The sequence below is a fragment of the Thermobia domestica genome, chromosome 4, assembly GCF_964235325.1.
Source record: "Thermobia domestica chromosome 4, izTheDome1.hap1.1, whole genome shotgun sequence".
Taxonomy (NCBI): domain Eukaryota; kingdom Metazoa; phylum Arthropoda; class Insecta; order Zygentoma; family Lepismatidae; genus Thermobia; species Thermobia domestica.
The window spans coordinates 58,741,219-58,762,415 of record NC_137457.1 but is presented as its reverse complement, the minus strand read 5'-3'; the positions used below and the strand labels follow the sequence as shown (position 1 = coordinate 58,762,415).

Below are 21,197 nucleotides of genomic sequence, written 5' to 3'. Positions count from 1 at the left end.
TTTTGTAGTTTCAGCAAATTTTTGTATGGACACGTTAGTATTTATACTCTCCACAATCTAAGATAGGATGGGAACTTCTCATTTCTACATCTATTTTTTCCTGTGATATCCGTTTTGATACCTCTCCTATTATTTTGTGACATATTATACTAGTAAACATAATTTTATGCACTCTTGCATATAAGAAATGGATGCAATGAACTTTAATACTGGTGAGAAACGAAAAAGAACTAATGGATAAGGAACGAAAACAAAATTTGGTACGATAATCAGCATTGTAGTCTTAGTTCTGGAAAAAAGAATGGAATAAATCCCGTGTCCATGATGACGCCGGATCCAGTAAGTCATCCACGTGCGTTTCTTTCTCCCATTAGCGTGTAGTAATATACGCCTAATACAATTGTATGCATTACTATCACACTTAAGACCAAATCTACAATCGGTATATTGTCCATGTCGAATTCAAATGTACACAGCTACACAGATAGAATGATATTCCTTTCCCAAGCCGAAAAAGAACAGTTTTGGTATGGTTAAAATCTCTGAAACAGAGCAAGTTTGAAGCGGAAAACCTCAGCAAGATTCCGCATACTTCACGTGGTGTACAAGTGGCTCTAATATTAGTTTGTAAATGTGTTCTACGATTGCCATCGGAAAAGCTTTTTTTTTTTTTTTTAATTTTATTTTGATGTAGTATGGTGCATATTTTGTTAGGTTTCCTTATAGCCATATTTCTTGGGTTCAAACTCAGACGTGAATTCATCTATTCCATTCCAGATTTAAAAGAAAAATATCCGGGTTAACTTTAGTTTTAAAAATCTGATTTTCAAAATTGAGAATTTCTCATGCTAGTTGCAATCGAAATTGATAAGGAATAAGGCGATAAAAATATTTTATAATAATAATAATAATAATAATAAAAATAAAAATAATAATAATAATAATAATAATAATAATAATAATAATAATAATAATAATAATAATAATAATAATAATAATAATATCTCTCGCTTTACCATGCACTACATCACTAGCTCTGTTGAAACAGTAAGATTTCTTCTCCGAACCGATGGATTTCTGTCAGTACAGGGAGACTGTCTCCTAAAAGTATTTTTGAAGCAATGCTCTATTTGGCTTAGTCCATTATGGTTTTCATAATGTATGTTTACAAATTTATTTATTTATTTATTTTATTCATTTACGAACATAATAAAATAAAATGAAATAGCCAACATACATTATGAAAATTATAATGCAGTAGGCCAAACAGAACATTGCTTGAAAAATACTTTTAGGAGACAGTATTCTTTTTCTTTCTTCAATACCTGCCTGCCTTATCTCCTGCTTGCCACTATTCCTTTTTCCATTTCTTACTACGGTCATATTAATACAATATTCTATAGAAGCATTGTAGAATCTAAAGGCCAAATTTACTCGATTACTGATTTACAAAGGTTTTGAGTTTATCGGCCCTTTTCACCACCAGTGTTATACCAGACCTACACCTACAGTTTAAAGTGGAATGTTAATTATCGTAATGCGTTTAAACCTTCGCCCATCAGGATTCGAACCCGGTACCACGTGGACCAAAGGTGCACCAGGATAATAACAAGTGTTATATTTTGTTTAAAAAGTTACTTGTACTCTGTTAACTATTCATATAGACTCCGGCCAGGAAGATGAAAGAAAAGTGCGAAAATGTTATATTCATTGCTTCAGTTTTTTTTTTCTAACTGTACATTAATCCTTCTTCCTTCGATGTGGACAGCAGTAACAAGTGCAAAAATTCTATTGCTTTGTGACAACAGACAGCATTTCCAAGAATTATTTTATCCCTCTGTGCTGTGTCTTCAACCGTAAATACCGCGAATTCTTGGTAAATACAAAGCATCACATGATCTGTTCATCTTTAGTGTTTTGCCCTCATGAGGGCCGCCCTCACCCTCACCTCACCCTCATTTAATAGTTGAGGGTGAGGGCGTTGGAGGGTGAGGGCGATAAAGTAATTGAGGGTGAGTGTGAGGGCGTCAATGGAGGGTGAGTGTGAGGGAGGGTGAGTGTGAGGGCGTCAATGGAGGGTGAGTGTGAGGGAGGGTGAGTGTAGGGCGTCAATGGAGGGTGAGTGTGAGGGAGGGTGAGTGTGAAGGCGTCAATGGAGGGTGAGTGTGAGGGAGGGTGAGTGGAGGGCGTCAATGGAGGGTGAGTGTGAGGGAGGGTGAGGGGAGGACATCAATGGAGGGTGAGTGTGATGGAGGGTGAGGGTGAGGGGCGTCAATTGAGGGTGAGGGTAAGGGAGGGTTAGGAAAAATGACCATCTCTGCTCTAATCAATACTTAGTGTAAAAACGCTAATTAATACAGTCAGTTACGGGATCGGTCATTGTACTAAAATGTTCGTAGTTTTACACATGAATTATTAAGAATTTTACAAATATTTGTTGCAACAACATAATGCATTATTTCGGTCAAAAAATGGTGGCTGGGGCAACTACAAGAAACAATTAAGATTTAAGAACAAATGCAGATACAGCATCATCCACAAAATTATAAGGTAAAATGTTTTCAAATTTACATGTAAAAAGTCCAGCTTTTTAATAAAAAGTCATCTATTTTTTGAAAGAATGTCCACTCTTTGACAATTTCCTTGTAATAATCTTACTAAATCGTAGAAGAAAGAATGAAATGAGAACAAATATTGACCAGTTGGTAGTGTATTTGTTTTCTATAGTCCAATCAATCTCCTATAGTTTTTTCTAACCCCGGTCCTCCACTTAGGTTAATACTGCCGTGACTAACACCTTATGTAATACGGAAAAACATTACAAAAATGAATATCTTAAACCAGACACTTAATGAGTTATCTTGAAATAAGAAACTGAAGTAACATTATCTTAACTGAAGTAAAAAGATTCTTCTTATCTTGTAAATTTCAAAATTCTTTGCACATAGCCCGAGTGCGTGAAAATCCGAACAGTGGAGAGATTTAAATTAATTTCACTATGTATTCTTATGGCTGTGTGGAACCTGGGTACTCATTGCGGTCCAGAGTCCATCAACATACACTGCAGTGGCGCCAACATGATGTCCAACCCTCAAGAAATATAAGAAAATGCAATCAGCTGGCAAGATTTAAAAAAAAAACTTCTGGGAGGAGGTATGTTAAGGGCATACTGTTCATTCATTATCTGCAGGGTCCAAAGACAATTACAAGTGACTATTATTCATGTTCCAAAAGTAAGGCAGGCAATCAAGGGGAAACTCAGAGGCATGCTACACATGAAAGTTCTGCTCCTGCATTATAATGCTTCTACTCACAAAAGCCACCTTACATTCAGCGCTATTGCCGATGTTGGGTATGAAATACCTGAGCACCCTACCCACTCTAAGGATCGTGCCCCAGGTGACTTTCACCTGTTTCAGAAGATTGAGTAGCACCTGCGAGGAACAAAGTTTGCCAACGATGAACATGTTATGCAGGTTGTCGAAGAATGGCTTCGACCTTAGCCTCAAGGATTTTTCTAAAAACTGGTACAGTGGTTCTCAAACGTACCGAAAACGCTTACTCCCTGTTCATTCGAAAAGTGGGTGTGCGGACCCACTTGCAATGCTATCTGAAAGATCACATGACATTAAAAAATATATTAACAAAAATTATCACTGACAAGAAAACGATCAATAAAAATAATGTAATAAGTAATTTATTCCAAGATAAATTATTGCTTCTAATAAACGAAATTTCAATTGAAAATACAGTAGAATGTTTTTTTAAAAAAGGAAGTCCACTTGATAAACAATGTTCTCAAATGTGGGGTCAGTAACGTGAGTAATGCTATTCTTTGCATTTTTCCATAACTGCATTTAAATCTTTGGAATCAGTTCTATCACTATCAATATTAGGTCCAACTCGACCTTAAGGCGACTTCGCTTTGAGGCTTTAATACTGCAAAGGGCAGAGAAGGTGTGCTCGCATAAGTAAGGCATCAATTATATAGGGAAAGGCATCAATTATAGCAGTGCTTTTTCAGACATCTCTTCCTTCTCACAATGCACACGCAACCAAAAGCTACAAAGCTCATTTTCTTTGAAAACGCTTTTTCATGATGTATCGCACGATAGCTCCAATAGCTGTTCTCGTTCGGTGTTAGAGATCTTGTAGAATCTGTTTCTTGGATTTCTACATTAGTGGAAGGATTTTCAATCCAACTATTACCATGGCAGGGACGTTTTCTCGAAAGCTTGCAGCTAATTCTCTAAATTTTCTACAAGTGTTTTATGGACTTCGGAAAAAAAACATTTTTCAACTGAAAAATCAATAAAGCCCTTGAGCACTAGAAATGATTAATAGCTACTGTTTTGTACTCGTATCGCCCACAGCTACAGTTTTTTAACCTTAAAAATACTCTTGCATAACTGATGTGAGTTCCTTTTTTTACATCTCAATTTTTAGGTTTCGTGGACACCCAGGGGTCCGTTGACCCGACTTTGAGAACAACTGATTTAGAACATTGTTGAGGGAAGTGCACTATAGTGAAAGGGGGCTTTGTGGGAAAGTGGAAGTTCTTTTTACATCAGGAATTATGGAACACTCCTCGTAATATCATTCAACACTAACTACATTGCCTAGTTTACCTAAATATACCGATTTTTCACACCATAGAACGTGAGGGAGTCGATAGACAACTCCTATGAATGAAATTTTGCCTCTATCATCTCCAGCGCTCTTTGGAAAATATCTCACGAAGATACATTATCTTTAGATTTATTTAGTAGGTGTTTTTGCGAAACTAAATCGTCCAGCACTTCTCCAAAGTTTGTGAATATTGGTGTTTGACGATTCCCCAAGCGTGCGTTCGAAAGAAGGCTTCTCGAATCGTATACCGAAATTTTTCGATGTATCAGTGGTAAAGCACTGATCAGTCACTGGCACATGCCAGGAGCAATGGAATATTAATTCTGTGACATTTGTGAATAATCTGACACACATTGGATTTTCTAAAATAAAAATTTGAAAGTTTTATAAAGATCCGATAACTTATGCTTCACCCCCTGTGCCCCCCTAAGCAAGTACATTAACAAAATAATATTACAGATATGAAAAACACACACTATTTTGCTTCATCCACGCCAAATTTCACATTAATTGACAAAAAGTACCTTCTTCTCGTATGTCCCTACTAAGGATATTTATCGTCCTATTTATTTTTCAAAGGGAACTATAGCCGTACATAAGACACTGGCCATGCATGGAGCATTAGAATATTAATTCTGTGACATTTGTGAAAACTCTGACGCTCACTGGCATTTCGGGAACAAAATTTGGAACTTGAACTTTTGATCCATCATCTAATGCTTCGCCCACTGTGCCCCCTAAGGCGCTGCGTTACCAAAATAGCATTCCAGATTTCAAAAACGCATACTCCTTTGCTACAATGACGCCAAATTTCACAATAAAATAAATTAAAAATACATTGTTCTCGTATGTCCCTACTAAGGACATTTATTGTGATTTTCTTATTTTTGAAAGGGGGCTGTATTATCAGGCACATTTACTTGTAAGGAACATTGAGGCGTTAATTCTGTGACATTCGTGATTAATGTGACGTTTACGTTCATCCCTAAAATAAATTTTGTGAATTTGGTATCACATCACCCACCTCCTTTTTACGCCCGTTGCCCCCCAATAGGAGGGCCTTCCCAAAATAATGTTTGAGACGGCTTTACTAGCTTTGTGAATGAGTATTTTTGCATTTTCTAACAAACACAACTCATTTGCCTCAAAATTGTACAAATAACTATTTGAGAAAACTGCTCCCAAAATTCAGCATTGAATCTCCCATAAGGAAAATGAACTTTTGTGTTTAGATATTTTAGATATTTCTCAATAAGAGTGCCAAATTTTATATTAGTAGTGTGACAATTTCAATTTCTTCCAGTGCTGTAGAAAATTACAGGAGTTATGGAACAGTCTCTATGTATGTGTGTGTGTGTGAGAGAGAGTGTTCCTACTTACATTTGGTATGATTTAAGTTGTTTCAACCACAAATCGTACACATTGGAATTGGAAAGGAGTGCTGCTTGGGTAACATTCCTAACACACCAATGGGTAGCAGGAGAGAGCAACATATAAAAGCGATGGAAAACTTTCGATACTAGAGTGGAATTCACTGTTTTCGGGGTCGTGTAAATCAGTGGTGTTACAACCATATAAGCTATTGTTTGCACTCAGTGGTGTGAATTCGTGACCGTAAAATATCGGAATCGACCAATGTAATATGGATTCATAAATTTCTATCATAGTTAAGGTAATTGTTATCAGTTGTGATGCCGTTTAAATACAAATTGAACTCCACTGGTAGCAGGACCCCATTAGCCAAAAAAGCATGTCCCGACATCGCTTAAAATCTAAAATTCAAGGAACTTGTCCACCTATCACCTTGTTCACTTTAGATCATAAGCATTCTTTCGATTTCCTTTTATTGTTTTCAGCGTGTGAAACATAAAAGAAGTGCTACTAGGATCATTTAAAATTATTGGGAATTTTTCCGATTATGTGGGAGTTTTGTACATTTTTGTAGGAGTTGTAGGAGTAGGAGGGTATGTTAAATAGGGTTTGACAAATTTGAGTTGACTTGAGTCGATAAGACTTGACTTGAGATCTACGCTTTTTTCGTATCAAATCTTTGTGATCCTTACTATGAAACGGCAAACAAAATTTTAACATGTAAAAAGTAAATATTTAACCTTTTACCTCGAGGTTCACAAATTTGGTGTATATAGTGGTCAATGTAACAATGCTATGTTAGAAAATATAATTTAATATATCCTAACAATTTCGTGTTATACAAGGCTAGACATTTGTTCTTTCACAATTTTTGCCGTATATAATAGTCAATGACAATTGCTTTGTTTGGATACAGAATTTTAATATGTTGTACTGTTTATGGGCTACACATAATTAAATATTTTACCTTTGACATTGCGGTCAATACTTTTGTGTTATATAGTAGTCGATCATACATTGACTAATGTGAAAACTGTTGTGCCGTAAAGCTGTATAGGAGTTTAAAATGTTGTGCCGTATAGGAAATTGTCACAGTCAAATACTTCACTTTAGACCTCTACACCAAATATATAAACTGAATTTTAATATGTTTCGTCCTTCACATCTGGTTGAATATTTGATCTTCGAGGTCGACGTTCAAAAGAGGCTCTTTAGATTGTAATATAGTCTAAGTTAAATAAATATATATTTAACGGGTTTGAGAAAAGAGGTCATAGCCTTTTATAAAGGCTGTATGCTTTTTGTTATGTTAAGTAAAGATTGTAGTAAATTATGATAAAAGGGACGATAACTATTTGTGAATACTATATTTCTATATAACTTATTCGTAATAGAAGAGCTGCGAATCTGGTTCATTATTTTGGTATGATCCTCGGTTAACAGTATAATCCTTTCTATTCGACCTTGTTTCAAGATGGTCGTCCTCTCATTTTGATGTTAGTACCTATATATATTAATAGGCGTATGGTAGTGACTACGTCATACACACTACGTATTGAAATTATTTGAAAGTGTTGAATGAGATATTTGAAAAAGTTTTCTCATTTTTGATAAAACAATAAGGAAGGTTATAACTTTATCGTTATATGACAATATCAGTCTTATTCTAAACGGTACAATATTTATTGGAAAAGCTAAGTAGTTCCAATTTGTACTCGAAACTCAAACATTTAATAGAAAAGCTAATAAGTCGTCGTTAGTTACACAGTTTGAATCTTATTTTGTTGATTATTCTGGAGTTCAGCGTCCTTTATAGACTGTAAGCTACTTGAAACGAGTTGTGTTGCCATTACAAGTTTTGCTTAATTAGTATTTAACATTCATGTATAATATACCGAAGATCAGTCTAGACGCCCATTTAAAATGTTATTATTAAAACAAACTTATGTCTTCGATTGATTCGTTAAATATATACACATATACAAGTGATTTCTTGAATTATAATTATTTAAAGGAAATATCTATGCATTAAGGATAATATTAAAAACTGAAAAGAATAAACGATGTTGTAATCGAACTGACCATATTACGATTACAGGTTTAGTGGTTAGCCTACAAGCTAATATGAGCACACGTTGAGAGTTATGTCAGTTGAAATATAACTGACTTTAAAAGACAGTGGATTTCAATTCCTTTTTCTTTTTCTCTTTTCTCATTCCAGAATGGATGGATCATTTTATTTGTTCGTTGTACCTGCTTCCATTGTTCTTTCAGCAACGAAGATAAAATCAAGAAGAAAGCACATTCTTGCCAGTATAGATACCTTAGTTTCGAATTCAATAAGACTCATGACCTGTTTGTAATATGTGTTTATAGAACTCCTCACAGCGATCTGAATATTTTTATTGAAAAACTTGAATTAACTATGGATTTTTTAGCTCAGTCTAATAACCATCCTGTTATAGTAGGTGGTCTGAATGTAAATTTCCTTGTAACTGATATCGATGATCAACTCAACCTATTCTTAAATACGTATAATTTAACACGAATGGTCAATGTACCTACAAGAATAACTTATCACAGTCGTAGCGTAATCGATCAATTACTTTATAACAAAAAGATATATAAAAAGCACAGTTACAGTTATAAAGAGTGGTTTCTCGGATGATGAAGCTCACTTATTTCATTTCAATATTTTCGTTGTACGAAATGCTAATCAAAACACACTCGAAAGTCAAATCCGCACACACAAGAACTTCTAATGAAACGAACATCTCCCATTTCAACTTTATACCTAGTCACGAAAGCTGGGAGGATATATACGCCAAAAAATCTTTAAAAGAAGCTTGTAACATTTTCCAGGACGCATACACTCGTTACTTCAATGAGGCATTTCCTAGAGAACTTTGCCCAATTTCAATAACAAATCTTGGATAGCTACAACAATAAAAGTTTCTAGTAAGAACTTAAGATCTTCCAATTTATCATATAAGGGAGTAGTTACTAAGTAACATGACATAAGCTATAAAAAACATAAAAATATCTTAAAATTGGCAAGAGCACGATATTACTCAATACGCATAATAAAATCTGAAAATAAGAGCGCCAAATAAGACCGATAATAAGACCGATAATTAAAGAAGAAACATACTAAAGAACAAGTAATTGAAGAAAACATTGACATTGAATCAAGTGGCAATCTTACTAGTGAAACATGTATTATTGCAATTCTTTTGAACAATCACTTAATGAATATTCAGAAAACTATAGGTTCTAATAGTCAACCTCATTCAGACCAATTATTGTTTAACAAAAAGTCAAATCAATTCCTTCTAACTAGCCAAAAATCAAAACAATCAAAAAATCAAGACCGTCTACATCCACGGAACATGAGTTTGAAGAATAATATCCTCTTTGCTGAGGGATAAACGAGAGCGCTTGGCAACCATCCACCGCTGGAATGGAAGTTATATTTAACCTCAAGTTCTCGCACGAAACGGTGTTTCTTCATTTAGCCCTTCTGACACAATTATGTGAATTTATCACGTTAGTAAATATCTTTCAATACATCTTAGCACATATTTTACAGTATAACATACTTTCATTTTAGGATTTCCGATCTTTGGTACTCTAAAGTATATTAGCGTTCTTTTACTAAATTTTGAGGAGGGAAACAATGGTGAGATGACTTCTGGAAAGGGTAAAGTGTAAAGAATGTATGGACAAAATCCTAAGAATAAAGTAAACCTTGGCAAAAGTTGAAAGACTAATAGCTAAATTCAGTAAAGCATGTTAATCAATTTTTCCTAATATGGAACAAAGTTTCAGTGGAGAATAATTACTATACATAATTTCAATATAAACTAATACTAGTGATGACGTAATATAACTTATAATTATTTTTAATAATATTCAAGTTTTCTACTAAAAGAAATATAAAAAATACATTACCAAATTCACGAAACGCTGGCAATAATATAAAAAGCTTCTTCCACTCTATGTGCCAACTAAGCAAGTGATGTGTATCTGTAAGGCAATCAATGGTGTCACAAAAGAAAATTACAAACAAGCTCAGTTCACACACAAATATTTTGAAAATAAGAAACAAAACAACCACTCAATTCTATTGTTTCATATATTATAATTTACATTTCTGTAATGTATATTTTATTTTGTGATTATTTTTCAAATCTTGTTTAATTAGAAAAAAATAATATTTGATAACTCTTCTCTGTAAACGAGAAATCCATTTAACAGAAAATTTTATATTCAGTATTAAGAAAACTTAAAATGCAGATAAAAGATTTAGAAAAACCAAAATCATCCTAGGCATGTTTCTTTTCTCGCACGAACAAGGATTTAAAACGAGTAGTGCAGTGAATAATTAGCTTTTGGTTGCATTAAGTTTGGTAGTTTTAAAAACTTGATAAACCTTTGTATTACGATCATCTAAATATCATAGTAAATTGTATCCTATTCAGATTTGAGCTGGTGCAACAATCTTGGTAAAATGGGGCCTAAACCACAATCCTCCTATAATAGCGTGATAAAATTAAAAAAACTCGGATCCCTTACATTCTAGCTCAAAATACATTACTATCCAAAAGAAAGAGCATAAAATTTGCTGTAAATGAGGTTCTTGCGGAATAAACACACATATAGAATTATATGCCAACGAAAATTCTCAGTACTGAATTATTTGGTATTAAAGAGATAAATCCAAAACTATCATACTTACACAGAGACAAAAAAAAGAAGAAACTTAACAAAAACAGTGACCTTGTATCATTGTAAGCGTTATAGCAGGTTACCAGTTATAGTGGCAATTACAACAACCTATTTCCCAAAAGAGATAAGAAACTTTACTATAATACGAAGAAATTCAATAACAAGAAGTACATATGAAATTGATATATCCCCAGATCCAAGAACAATAAGGGTTGTTAAACTCATAAAATACTATATTTAAAGCAAAGAATTTCTTTATGTGATTTTGTGCATCTTTTAGTAGATAAAATTAACTGGTTACGTCAAATAGGTTAGCAAGCAGCAACCTTAGCTCTTAAAAAGCTGTTAAGTCAAAAGATATGACCTAAGTATAATAGTGTGCGACGTAAAATTAAAAAAAAAATCATTTCATTTTATTTTTATTTTTAGTGTAGCATCATCTAGTCTTTTCTTCTAAATTATTTCCTCTTTCCCCTACGTACTTCATCTAGCATCTTGCACTCGTTACAATTAACTTGGTACATTATTCCATCCTCTTTTGATCTTGTCTTCCTTTCTCTCGTCTTTCCTTTTTTTCTATGAGTAACTATATTATCGTCTTTCCTTCTTTTCTATAAGTTGTGATTTCTTCCTTCTTCAACGTTTTTTCAGTGCCTCCGTTTTATCGCATAAACTTTCATTTCCAAACCATTCTTTCCTTCATTCTTCACAACTTCCTCTTTTCTATTTTTTAAAGCTTCTCTTCAGTATCTGTTTCCCTTTAGTAGCTGGCATGGTATTTCTGTGTCAGCTTTCTTTGTTTCTTTCTTCCTCACTATCTATATTTTTATCCCTCTTTCTCATGTCCAGTATAAAATTCTTCTCCGTCCTTATGTCTACGTCTCTCTTCTTAGGAAGTATATCTCAGCATTGTGTTCTTTCCTGTACCTAGTTTACTCGAATTTTCCTCCAATTTTCTCTAATATCATGTCCAGGAAGTTGATTTTCCTTTCTCCGTCCATTTACATTTCTAGCCTATTTTTTTCCGTCCTTAATTGTTTTAGCAAATTTCTCGAAATGACGCTTAGTCTATTTTAATATTCCAAGGCAATCATTTACATTTCTTCAAAATGTTATTAGATTTTCCTCCTCCTTATACTTTCTCTTCCTACATGTTCATTACAATCTCTACTACAAGGTTCAGCCTCTAAGCTCAGTCTCACAAATGTAGATAACTTGTCTTTAATATTCACTCTTTTTCAGTCCCTTTCTGACTGTCTTCCACACCTTTAGTTCTCCTAATTATGGTGTCCCCCGTGAGCTGCTTTTCTGCTTCCTTGATTAGCTTTTTATGTCTCACTGATTGATGCAAAGACCTGTTGGCGTGGTTTTCTCCTCCACATACTTCCTTATAAACACTATGTGCTATCTCTTGGATATCTATTTCCTCCATCTGATCTTCCACTTATGTATTCTCCTTCTCAGCATCAGAGTTACTTCAAATTCAGACTTACATCCAAGATTATCTGTGGGAGGATTAAACATCTACTACTCAAATTTTTGGCTCCACACCAACTTGGAGTAGGCATTCAACATGGTGCTGAATCGGCAGCACATACAGCGCGTATCTATTACTCATACTATCACCAAAAACCCAAAGCTTTCTTAAAATATATTTTAGGAACGAATTCAATGAAATAGACAGGTGTACAATGCTATCTATCGTCAAAGAAAGTTTTTCCTTCGATATACCCCTATGTACACCAAATCTATGTTGAAGCCAGCAAGCTACAATTTATATTATGGCAAAGATATTATCTTATTAGAAAGAGGAGTTCAACAAGGTAATCTTTTAGTTCCAGCATTATTTGCTCTAATATTGCAGCCTATAGTCAATAATATCAAGACAGACATAAACATCTGGTACCTCGATGATGGTGCAATAGCTGTTTATCCGGCTGTTGTATTAAATACATTTTAAATGATCAACACACAGACAGCTACAATTGGTCTGCAACTAAATTTCTAGAAATGTGAAATCAGCTTTGTTGAAACTACAAGTGAACAAAACGGCACAATGTTTTAGTCAAACAACCAAGTAGCTCCAGGTATTCAATTCATGTCGCCATCAAACGCTTTCCTCCTTGGAGCTGCTTCCTCAGCTGAAACAACGAGAACTCTATTAACTGAGAAGATTAACCAGTTACACAAGAATTTCTCACATCTATCATAAATATCTGCTCATTCTGCCTTTTACTTACTAAGAACATCATTTTCCAACCCAAGATTATTATATTTCCTGCGATGTTCACCTTCATGGAAAGAAGAGGATTTATGAGAAAGATATGACAACAGTATAAAATCTGGTTTGGAATCTATCCTAAATTGTGTCCTTGAGGATAGCACATGGCTTCAGGGATTTCTCCCAAATAATGTTGATGGACTATTTATTTGAAGAGCCTTAGATTTGGCTATTCCCGCCTTCTTGGCATCATTCTACGGATCTCAATGTCTAATAAATTCACTTCTTCAACAGAACAACAATCTTCACTGGGATTCTGAAGTTCAAGATTGCTTGTCCACATGGTCATTTTTGGTGGGCTCCGATTTATCCGACTTCAGTTTCAGGGCTAAACAATCCACATAGGACGAACCTATCATACAATCAAATTTTCCATTTTTACTACAGTCTTCCGACAACCCAGAAAACAAGGCCAGACTCATCGCTGCATCGTCCGTTGAGGCAGGTGATTGGCCCAAATATTTGCCATCACGTTCTCTAGGCCTTCGCCTGAATGATGAATCTTTTAGAATAGGAATTCGTTAAGACGGTGAGTAGATAATTGCGAACCTACATAAAAAGCACAGTTAGACATTCTCGACAGTCGAACTGCAATACATCATTGTGAGAACAGAAGAAAAAAAGATGGGATATCCTTAATTCCTTGTCAGAAAAGTAAAGTCTTAATTTGGGATTTCACATGCACAGACACTTTTGCACCTTCTAACATTCATTTCTCTTCAATTCAACAGATCGGAAAGAGATAGGGAAAGGAAGAAAATACGCATCAGACAGTTATCCGGTAATGAAAGAGCAACCACCTTCTTAATCCAAAGAGTAAGCATGGCGGTGCAGAGAGGTGATGTAGCTTCAACACTAGGAACCTCCTCTAGGTAAAGCATTGGAGGAGATTTTCTTACTTTAAAAACAAGAGTAATGTGTCCATATTATTGTATACTAATTATTTTTTATTGTTATTCGTTACTGTTTCAACTCTAACAATGTAGTTTCAATTTGCAACTGATGTATTTGGATGAATGAAATGAAGAACAGAGTCTTTTATCTTAAAACGAATTGTAGAAGAGACAAATTTAATGCTCAATATGCCGAAACAGTTGGCCAAGTATAGCATATATCTCCAAGTGCGAAATAAGTCCCAGAACGAGATTTTCAGAACGACATGGACTTTATGGAAATCACAGTACAAACACAGTTTCCAGTACATGCCATTGGGGACCTCAGAACAAACGAAAGAATGTTGTGGTATCTTAATTTAGAATCTCTAATAAAAATATCCTACGCTTCAGAAGATGAGAAGAGTTCAGATTTAGGTATGGAAAACTAGTGTAGAAGTCGATAATATAAAGAAAATCTTAACTGGATTTGCCAAAATAAAAAAAAAAATAAATATTTCTTCTTGTAGTGGCAAATTAATATAAGCCTAACTTTGCCAATTACTCTTACGCTTCCCTTCATCTTGAGGTGCCGATTAATTTCGATTACTACATAGTTTAAAACTTAGGAAAATGAAGTCCTGTGGAGGGGGGAAATATTTACACTCTGGTGCGGAATTAGGGAGAATCTACGGTAATAAATCTACTATAATATTTACTCTTATCCATTCCTTCACCTCCATGAAAGTGATGAACTCAACTGCGTGAGGTAATATAGAAGACAAAATCTCAAAGTAACCAAGAAATTTCGCGAATATAAGGCTGGAGGCGAATATTTAATCTGCATTAATTGTGGAAACGGAAAGATGAATGTGATGCAGTTATGTAAAGAAAGAAAGGAAAGCTGAAGCCAAAGACTACCTGAGATGATAGTCCACAAATACGATACAATACGATACAATACGATACGATACAAATCCACAACTATATAAATTTGTACGATTGCAGACAAGTATCTGGGATTGAAGTGGTTAACGTGAAAGCATCGAAATGCTGCTAAACATGAACATATTAAGGCAATAAAATTATCGAAGGATCGTAATATTGTGATACTGAAAAGTACCGAAATATTGAAATAACGAAATAATTAATACATCGATTTTAAATGTTTTCGATACTTAAAAATATCTATGAATCCACATATTGAAATATCGCACAGCTGTAGGTTGGGCCTGTCAACATGGATTTTCTTTAAACCATTTTTCGTCTTCGAGGATGTGGTTTCCGCGTAAATTTTGTAGGATTTCATCACTTTGAAAGTCACCTGAATGTTGTTACTCACGACACGCAACACACTTATCACCTTCACCACACTCACAGCATAGAGCCGAGATTTAATAGTATATCCTCTTTCGAAATTAGACTTAACATATTTTATTTATAACCGTTTGCCCGATACAAGCACACTGCTATTCTACTCAGACTCACAGAATACGTAATTAGCCATATCATCTTCAGCAACAATCACAATCTGCAGTCGCTGCGTGTCCCTACCCATCCCAGATACCTTAGGTCTTTCAAATTACATATTTGAATTAATTGAACAAATCCGTATAGGGCCAATTGATAAACTATGTCTGTGAGCTTTTTATTTGTTAAAGGTTAAAATAGATATTTAGAATATTATTATCTTTAAACTTATGAGTTGTTTGACAAAAGAAAGAAATAAAATAGTGTGAAAGTTGGCACATCGTATGTAGCTATGTATGAATCTGTGATTTGCAAATACACTTGTAAGGTTTCAAACTAAAACCATTATAGCATACCTCTAAGCATATATTTAGTTTTAGGTCTTGTTCAAATGAATAAACTTTCCTTTCAGACACTGGTCGCAAACGTTTTTATCTGGTGCAACAGAAATTCGAACTACGTGTGCAGATATAAAAAATAATTGTATCCTGATACGATCATGTGCTGTGTATATGTTTTTGGCTAGCCTCAGTTCCATGCATATATCACAATCTTTGTTTGTGTTCCCATCGTTCCTTGAAGTATGAGTTTTGATCATATGCATTAACGTTCCTCCAATTCCGACCAAAAGCTCCCTGATATCAACACACCTTCTCCTTTACTTATGTCATGTGACAGGCACGCTACTGGGAGTTGACGCGACTGCGCAAATGAAAGTTCCAAGGCTGTATCTCTACCAACAAGCACTGTGCCCATTACTTGTGTGTTTATTCACCCGCACATCTCACCACCTCTTTCCACATACTTTAGTTTCTCCATCCCGTATGCAGGGCAGTACCAATAGATGCGGTATCGCCACACGTTTTTATTTAAAGTCTGAGACCATCAGGAGGCAGCTAATTCGGCAGAGCATACACACGGTTTACACAGATTCTCACATTTTTCTATAATTATTGGGAACTTTCCTAAATTCGACCAGGAGGCCCAGGTGGTTTTTAACGGAGTTTTCGCACGCTTAAAAATTGATTTCTAGCGGAAAATGTCCCAACAATTTTTCCCGTCAGAACTGGTAAGGCGTTAAACCATATTCAGGAACGAACATGGATAGGAATGCGGGAACATAGTTTCAAGGAACACTTAGTGGCGCATGCGCAAATTGTTCCAGGTTACTGCTCCAGCTTCGAGTCAAGTTCCAGTACCAGAACCGGTACCCGAGAGCAGACTACGCAAAGAGTGGGACGTTACGATCACTATAAATTACAATAGCCTATTTTTCGTTCACACACATATACACTTGATTACGCATGAGCAGTTCCATTTTAGTAGAAATTACAATTCCAACTCCCACTCCCAGTTCGGATTTAAGACAGGACCAACAGCAGCTGACTATAGACTGCAAAATTCTACAACATACGTAGAAATATGAACACATATTTCAGCTAATATTGAAACATTGTAGAGCAGTGGTCCGCTCACCACTAAAGTCTAGTTTCCTATCCAGCTCTCTCTCTCTCTCACGCACACACACTGGTTTATGGAACACTTGGTGGCGCATGCGCAAACTGTTCCGACTCAAGTTGGAGTACAAGTTCCGGTTCCGAATACACAACACAGGAGAAGCTAGATCCGACTACGAGCATGGCAGACATTTCAAGATTACGCAAGACAGGCTGTGTCACAGCAGCAAAAATCTACGAAACAAATATTCGAACTCCCAATTGGAAATGTTATGACCACATGGAGATGCGGCGAATAGATAACATACAAAGTCCATATGTTTTCCTCGTTCCCTCTTCTACGAAAAAAACAGTGAGACAGATATTAATGCACACACACAGAGAGAGACACACACATTTACCTATACGCGTATTTGCGTACTTGTTGGCTCCGAGTTGGGACAATGACTTGTTTGGACGAAATGTGCATAAACAAAAACTGGAAGAGATACAAAAACGAGAGTGACATCAAAATGCATTTATTCATACTTGCAGAGGGAAAATACATATGTCGCTATTCATGGCATTTTTTTTGTGAACATGTGTGGTACCGTACTATATGTAATGAATTCTGGAGCCAACATCACCTGCAAGATATAAATGGTACTGGTACCAATAACATATCTGGATGATCTAATGTCAAACACACACACACACACTATTAACATTATCTAGAGCGTTAGAATATTTCAGTTATCTACATTGTAGAATAATAGCACAAAGTAGATAAGTACACGCAGTTTTGGAGAAATAAGTCTACAAGAATTTAAAAATAATGTAAAAAGAAACTACAGAATTGTATATATATATATAAGTTACCAGATTTCCATGAAGTTTACTTCTTACACTATTACTTAAATTTGCAACCGCGTTAAGCCAGGAAATTCTCAGTTTTATGTCCACTTCGCTTTATCAGATTAGAGGTGGGTATTTAAAACACGTTTTACTGCGAAAGAAACAACTCGTTCCCAAACGGGCTATGATGACAAGTGGACGCTACATGTTTTCATAAACGCTCAGAAGGATATATCCACCTTTTTGATTAACTCTCCCGCCATTCAAACAGTTCCTTTACTTTGTGATACGTCATTGAGACTCTCTTTATATCAGATTCGTCGATAGAAAGGAAAAGCACTAGATCTGATTTGTTACGAAAGAAAAATGTAAATATAGAAACATAAATAGGATATGCTGAGAATTGTAACGCGTAGTTATTTCTTGCAACTTCTGGCTAAGTACTTAGACTTTCAATATGGGATACTGGAATTGCTTCTCGGATATGCTGTTGGTCAGGCTCTTGTACTGAGCATATGAATTTCAATGTATTCCACATTTGTCACTTTAAGTGACAACTTAATTACACTGAAACATGAACACTCGGTACAAAAATTGCACATTAGAAAATGACTGTGACAACTTTGATTTCACAGTTTTGTATGTAAATTCTAGAATTAGAAGATATTCTTGTAATAATGCACGCATAGCACTGTGTAAGACAATTCTTGTGGCCATCATTATTGCACTACTGAATGAGTCTCTAACAAGGAAACTTACGGAAGTGTAACTCACCGATTTGAAAGAAACTTTGCAGATTTGTACAACATGGAAAAAGAATGGACATTTATTTTTTCTTAAATTTCGGCCATGGTACGGTTTTAAAGTCCCTCGGTAAACCTTTGAACAGAGGGGAAGCTTTTGAAGCATAGACAGAAATCAATCATTTAATATAGAAGAAACCATACTCCAAGGGAGGCTTTAGGACAGCTGATTCAGAATTTGACGTCAAAATGTTAAATATCAAAATGGTGGATCCAATATGGTGAATACAATTACAAACGTTTTCTGGTTTGAAATTGTCTGCAATTAGCCAAGAACAATCATAGTTGGCATTCGTTATTGCGAGAAGGTTGCAAACCGATTTGAAACCTCTTTCCTTACTTATTTTAGCGGCATGTTTGATTAAAGTGACTTTCTAACTCTCTCCCTATTCGGGGTGCTTATTTAAAGTGAGTCACCTCGCTTCTCACTACTAGGATGCTTCTTGAAAGTGAATCCCGCGGCTCCGACTACTCAGAGTGCTTAGTGAAAGTGACTCATATCGCCTCTCACTAATCGGGTGCTTATTTAAGTGATTTATATTATATTTGAACCCCGAGTTGAATCTCAAAAAAATATCTCAAAAAAGAATCCTTTCCTGCAGGATCAATTGGATTTAGCATCTTGATGTATTTTCTAGACCCTGGAAAAAATTCTTGGGACACTTTTTGACATTGTCCTTCTCTATAACATAAATTAACATCTCCGTAATGAAATTAAACCGTTAAAAAGGTTTTCTTCTCCCACATTTGCAAATATATAGGTATGTAGGATACGAAAGAGGTTATCTGTAACGAAAACGTTTGACAATTTCGTAACATTTAATTTCAAAAATTATGCATTATATGAAACTCGGACATATTCACATGCGAGAAGACTTACTATAAACAAGCACCCCGAATAGTGAGAGGTATAAAGATTTACTTTAATCAAGCATCTCGTTAAAACAAGTAGAGAAAGTTGTTTCAAATCGTTCTGTGTCCTCCTCGCAGTAACCCCTACCAACTATAATTGTTCTTGGCTAACTGCAGACCATTTCAAACCAGAAATCGTTTGTAATTTTAATCACCATATTGGATCCACCATTTTGCGTTTTCTAATTTTGAAGTCAGATTCTAAATCAGCTGTCTTCAAACTACCCACCTGGCAGTAGTTTTTTTTTTTTTTTTTACATTAAATAATTTCTTTCTGTCTAGGCTTCACGATCAACTCTAACGTTTAAAGTTTGGTTCTACTCTTAAACCTGCACCAATGCCGAAATATAAAAAATACGTGCCGATTATTTTTTAAAAATTTTTCGAAATTCTGTGAATGAAGTCTAGAAAGTTTCATTCTAATCGTTTAGTTTCACCTTGGTAAGTCTCCTTGTGAGATAAACATCTTATACATAAATGTTTAATCTGTCTTTGACATTAACATTTTAGATTAACATTTATCTGAAACATGTGTTGTATATAATGTTTCATAACATAATGCTTTTCTCAATATTCACTATCGCTCCGGTGCCCTGGAAAAAATAAGTTGTTTAACGTAATCGTTTCTTGTGCTGAGCTTACATGTACATCTCATGTGCCTCTGCTGCTTGAGTGTTTGGTGGGTAAGGTTTTTAACATGCCATTTAGCACTGAATCACCGCCTTACCACTTCACGGAATGTTGATTCAGTTGAGCGCCCGTTTCACCAGCGAGGATATATGAGACATGAACCTGCTGATTAACGTGGTCAATTAGGGTTGACATTATGTGATTTTTCTATGTCAAGACTTCATTTCAATTATTTTTGAGTAGTCTGACATTTAATCATATTTCTATTTGGTCAATACTTTGCTTGAAACATTACTATGTTTCTTAATTGTGTTAGACAACTGTCCATTGTTTTTCCATCAACTCACTATTAAGATTGATTCTCGAAAATGTGTCGAAGCGCAAACTTCAAATTTGATCTCATGTAACTCGGGAACTAAAAGCCTGCACATCATATTTATTTCACGTGAATACAATGTTGTAAAGATTTACAACCATGCCAAGTTTGATCAAGTAAATTTGGTTGAATTTGTAATTTATCTATAATATAGTATAGTTTTTAACTAACTATAATATTTCAGAAAATAATCAATGAAAGACGAAACTATAAATGACGAAAGTTATGTAATTAATTGTATAAGCATAGGCGTCTAGCATATAGCCTAGTCCTAATAATCCATTATGTATTCCTTATCATATATGAGTACTTACTCTAGAATGGAAATTTAACTCTTGTGGGAGAGTAGTGATTGGCATTTTTCTGAAGTAAAATACCATTGAAATTTCCAGTGAACATTATCAACTTTATTTTCCGATTTTAGCAGTACGGTAATTCAGTGAGTAAATAATGTTTTCTCTAATCAATACTTAGTGTAAAAACGCTAATTAATACAGTCAGTTACGGGATCGGTCATTGTACTAAAATGTTTGTAGTTTCACACATGAATTATTAAGAATTTTACAAATATTTATTGCAACAACATAATGCAGTACTTCGGTCAAAAAATGCTGGCTGGGGCAACTACAAGAAACAATTAAGATTTAAGAACCAATGCAGATTCAGCATCATTCGCAAAATTATAAGGTAAAATGTTTTCAAATTTACATGTAAAAAGGTCTATTTTTGGAAAGAATGTCCACTGTTTGACAATTTCGTTGTAATAATCTTACAAAATCGTAGAAGAAAGAATGAAATAAGAACAAATATTGACCAGTATTGATATCTTTCAGC

At 34.9% G+C, this 21,197-nt stretch overlaps 1 long non-coding RNA gene across 5 annotated transcripts in view; it reads right to left on the bottom strand.

The window, feature by feature from the left end:
• LOC145683314 (uncharacterized) overlaps nt 1-21,197 on the bottom strand; it is a 564,956-nt gene that overhangs the window by 383,316 nt on the left and 160,443 nt on the right. For 4 of the 5 annotated variants that reach the window (XR_014131021.1, XR_014131022.1, XR_014131023.1 and 1 more), the window contains one exon: nt 9,952-10,026. The exons of the other annotated variant lie outside the window; for it this stretch is intronic. This is a non-coding gene — a long non-coding RNA (uncharacterized LOC145683314). The remainder of the gene's footprint in view (nt 1-9,951; nt 10,027-21,197) is intronic. 5 annotated transcript variants of the gene reach the window in all.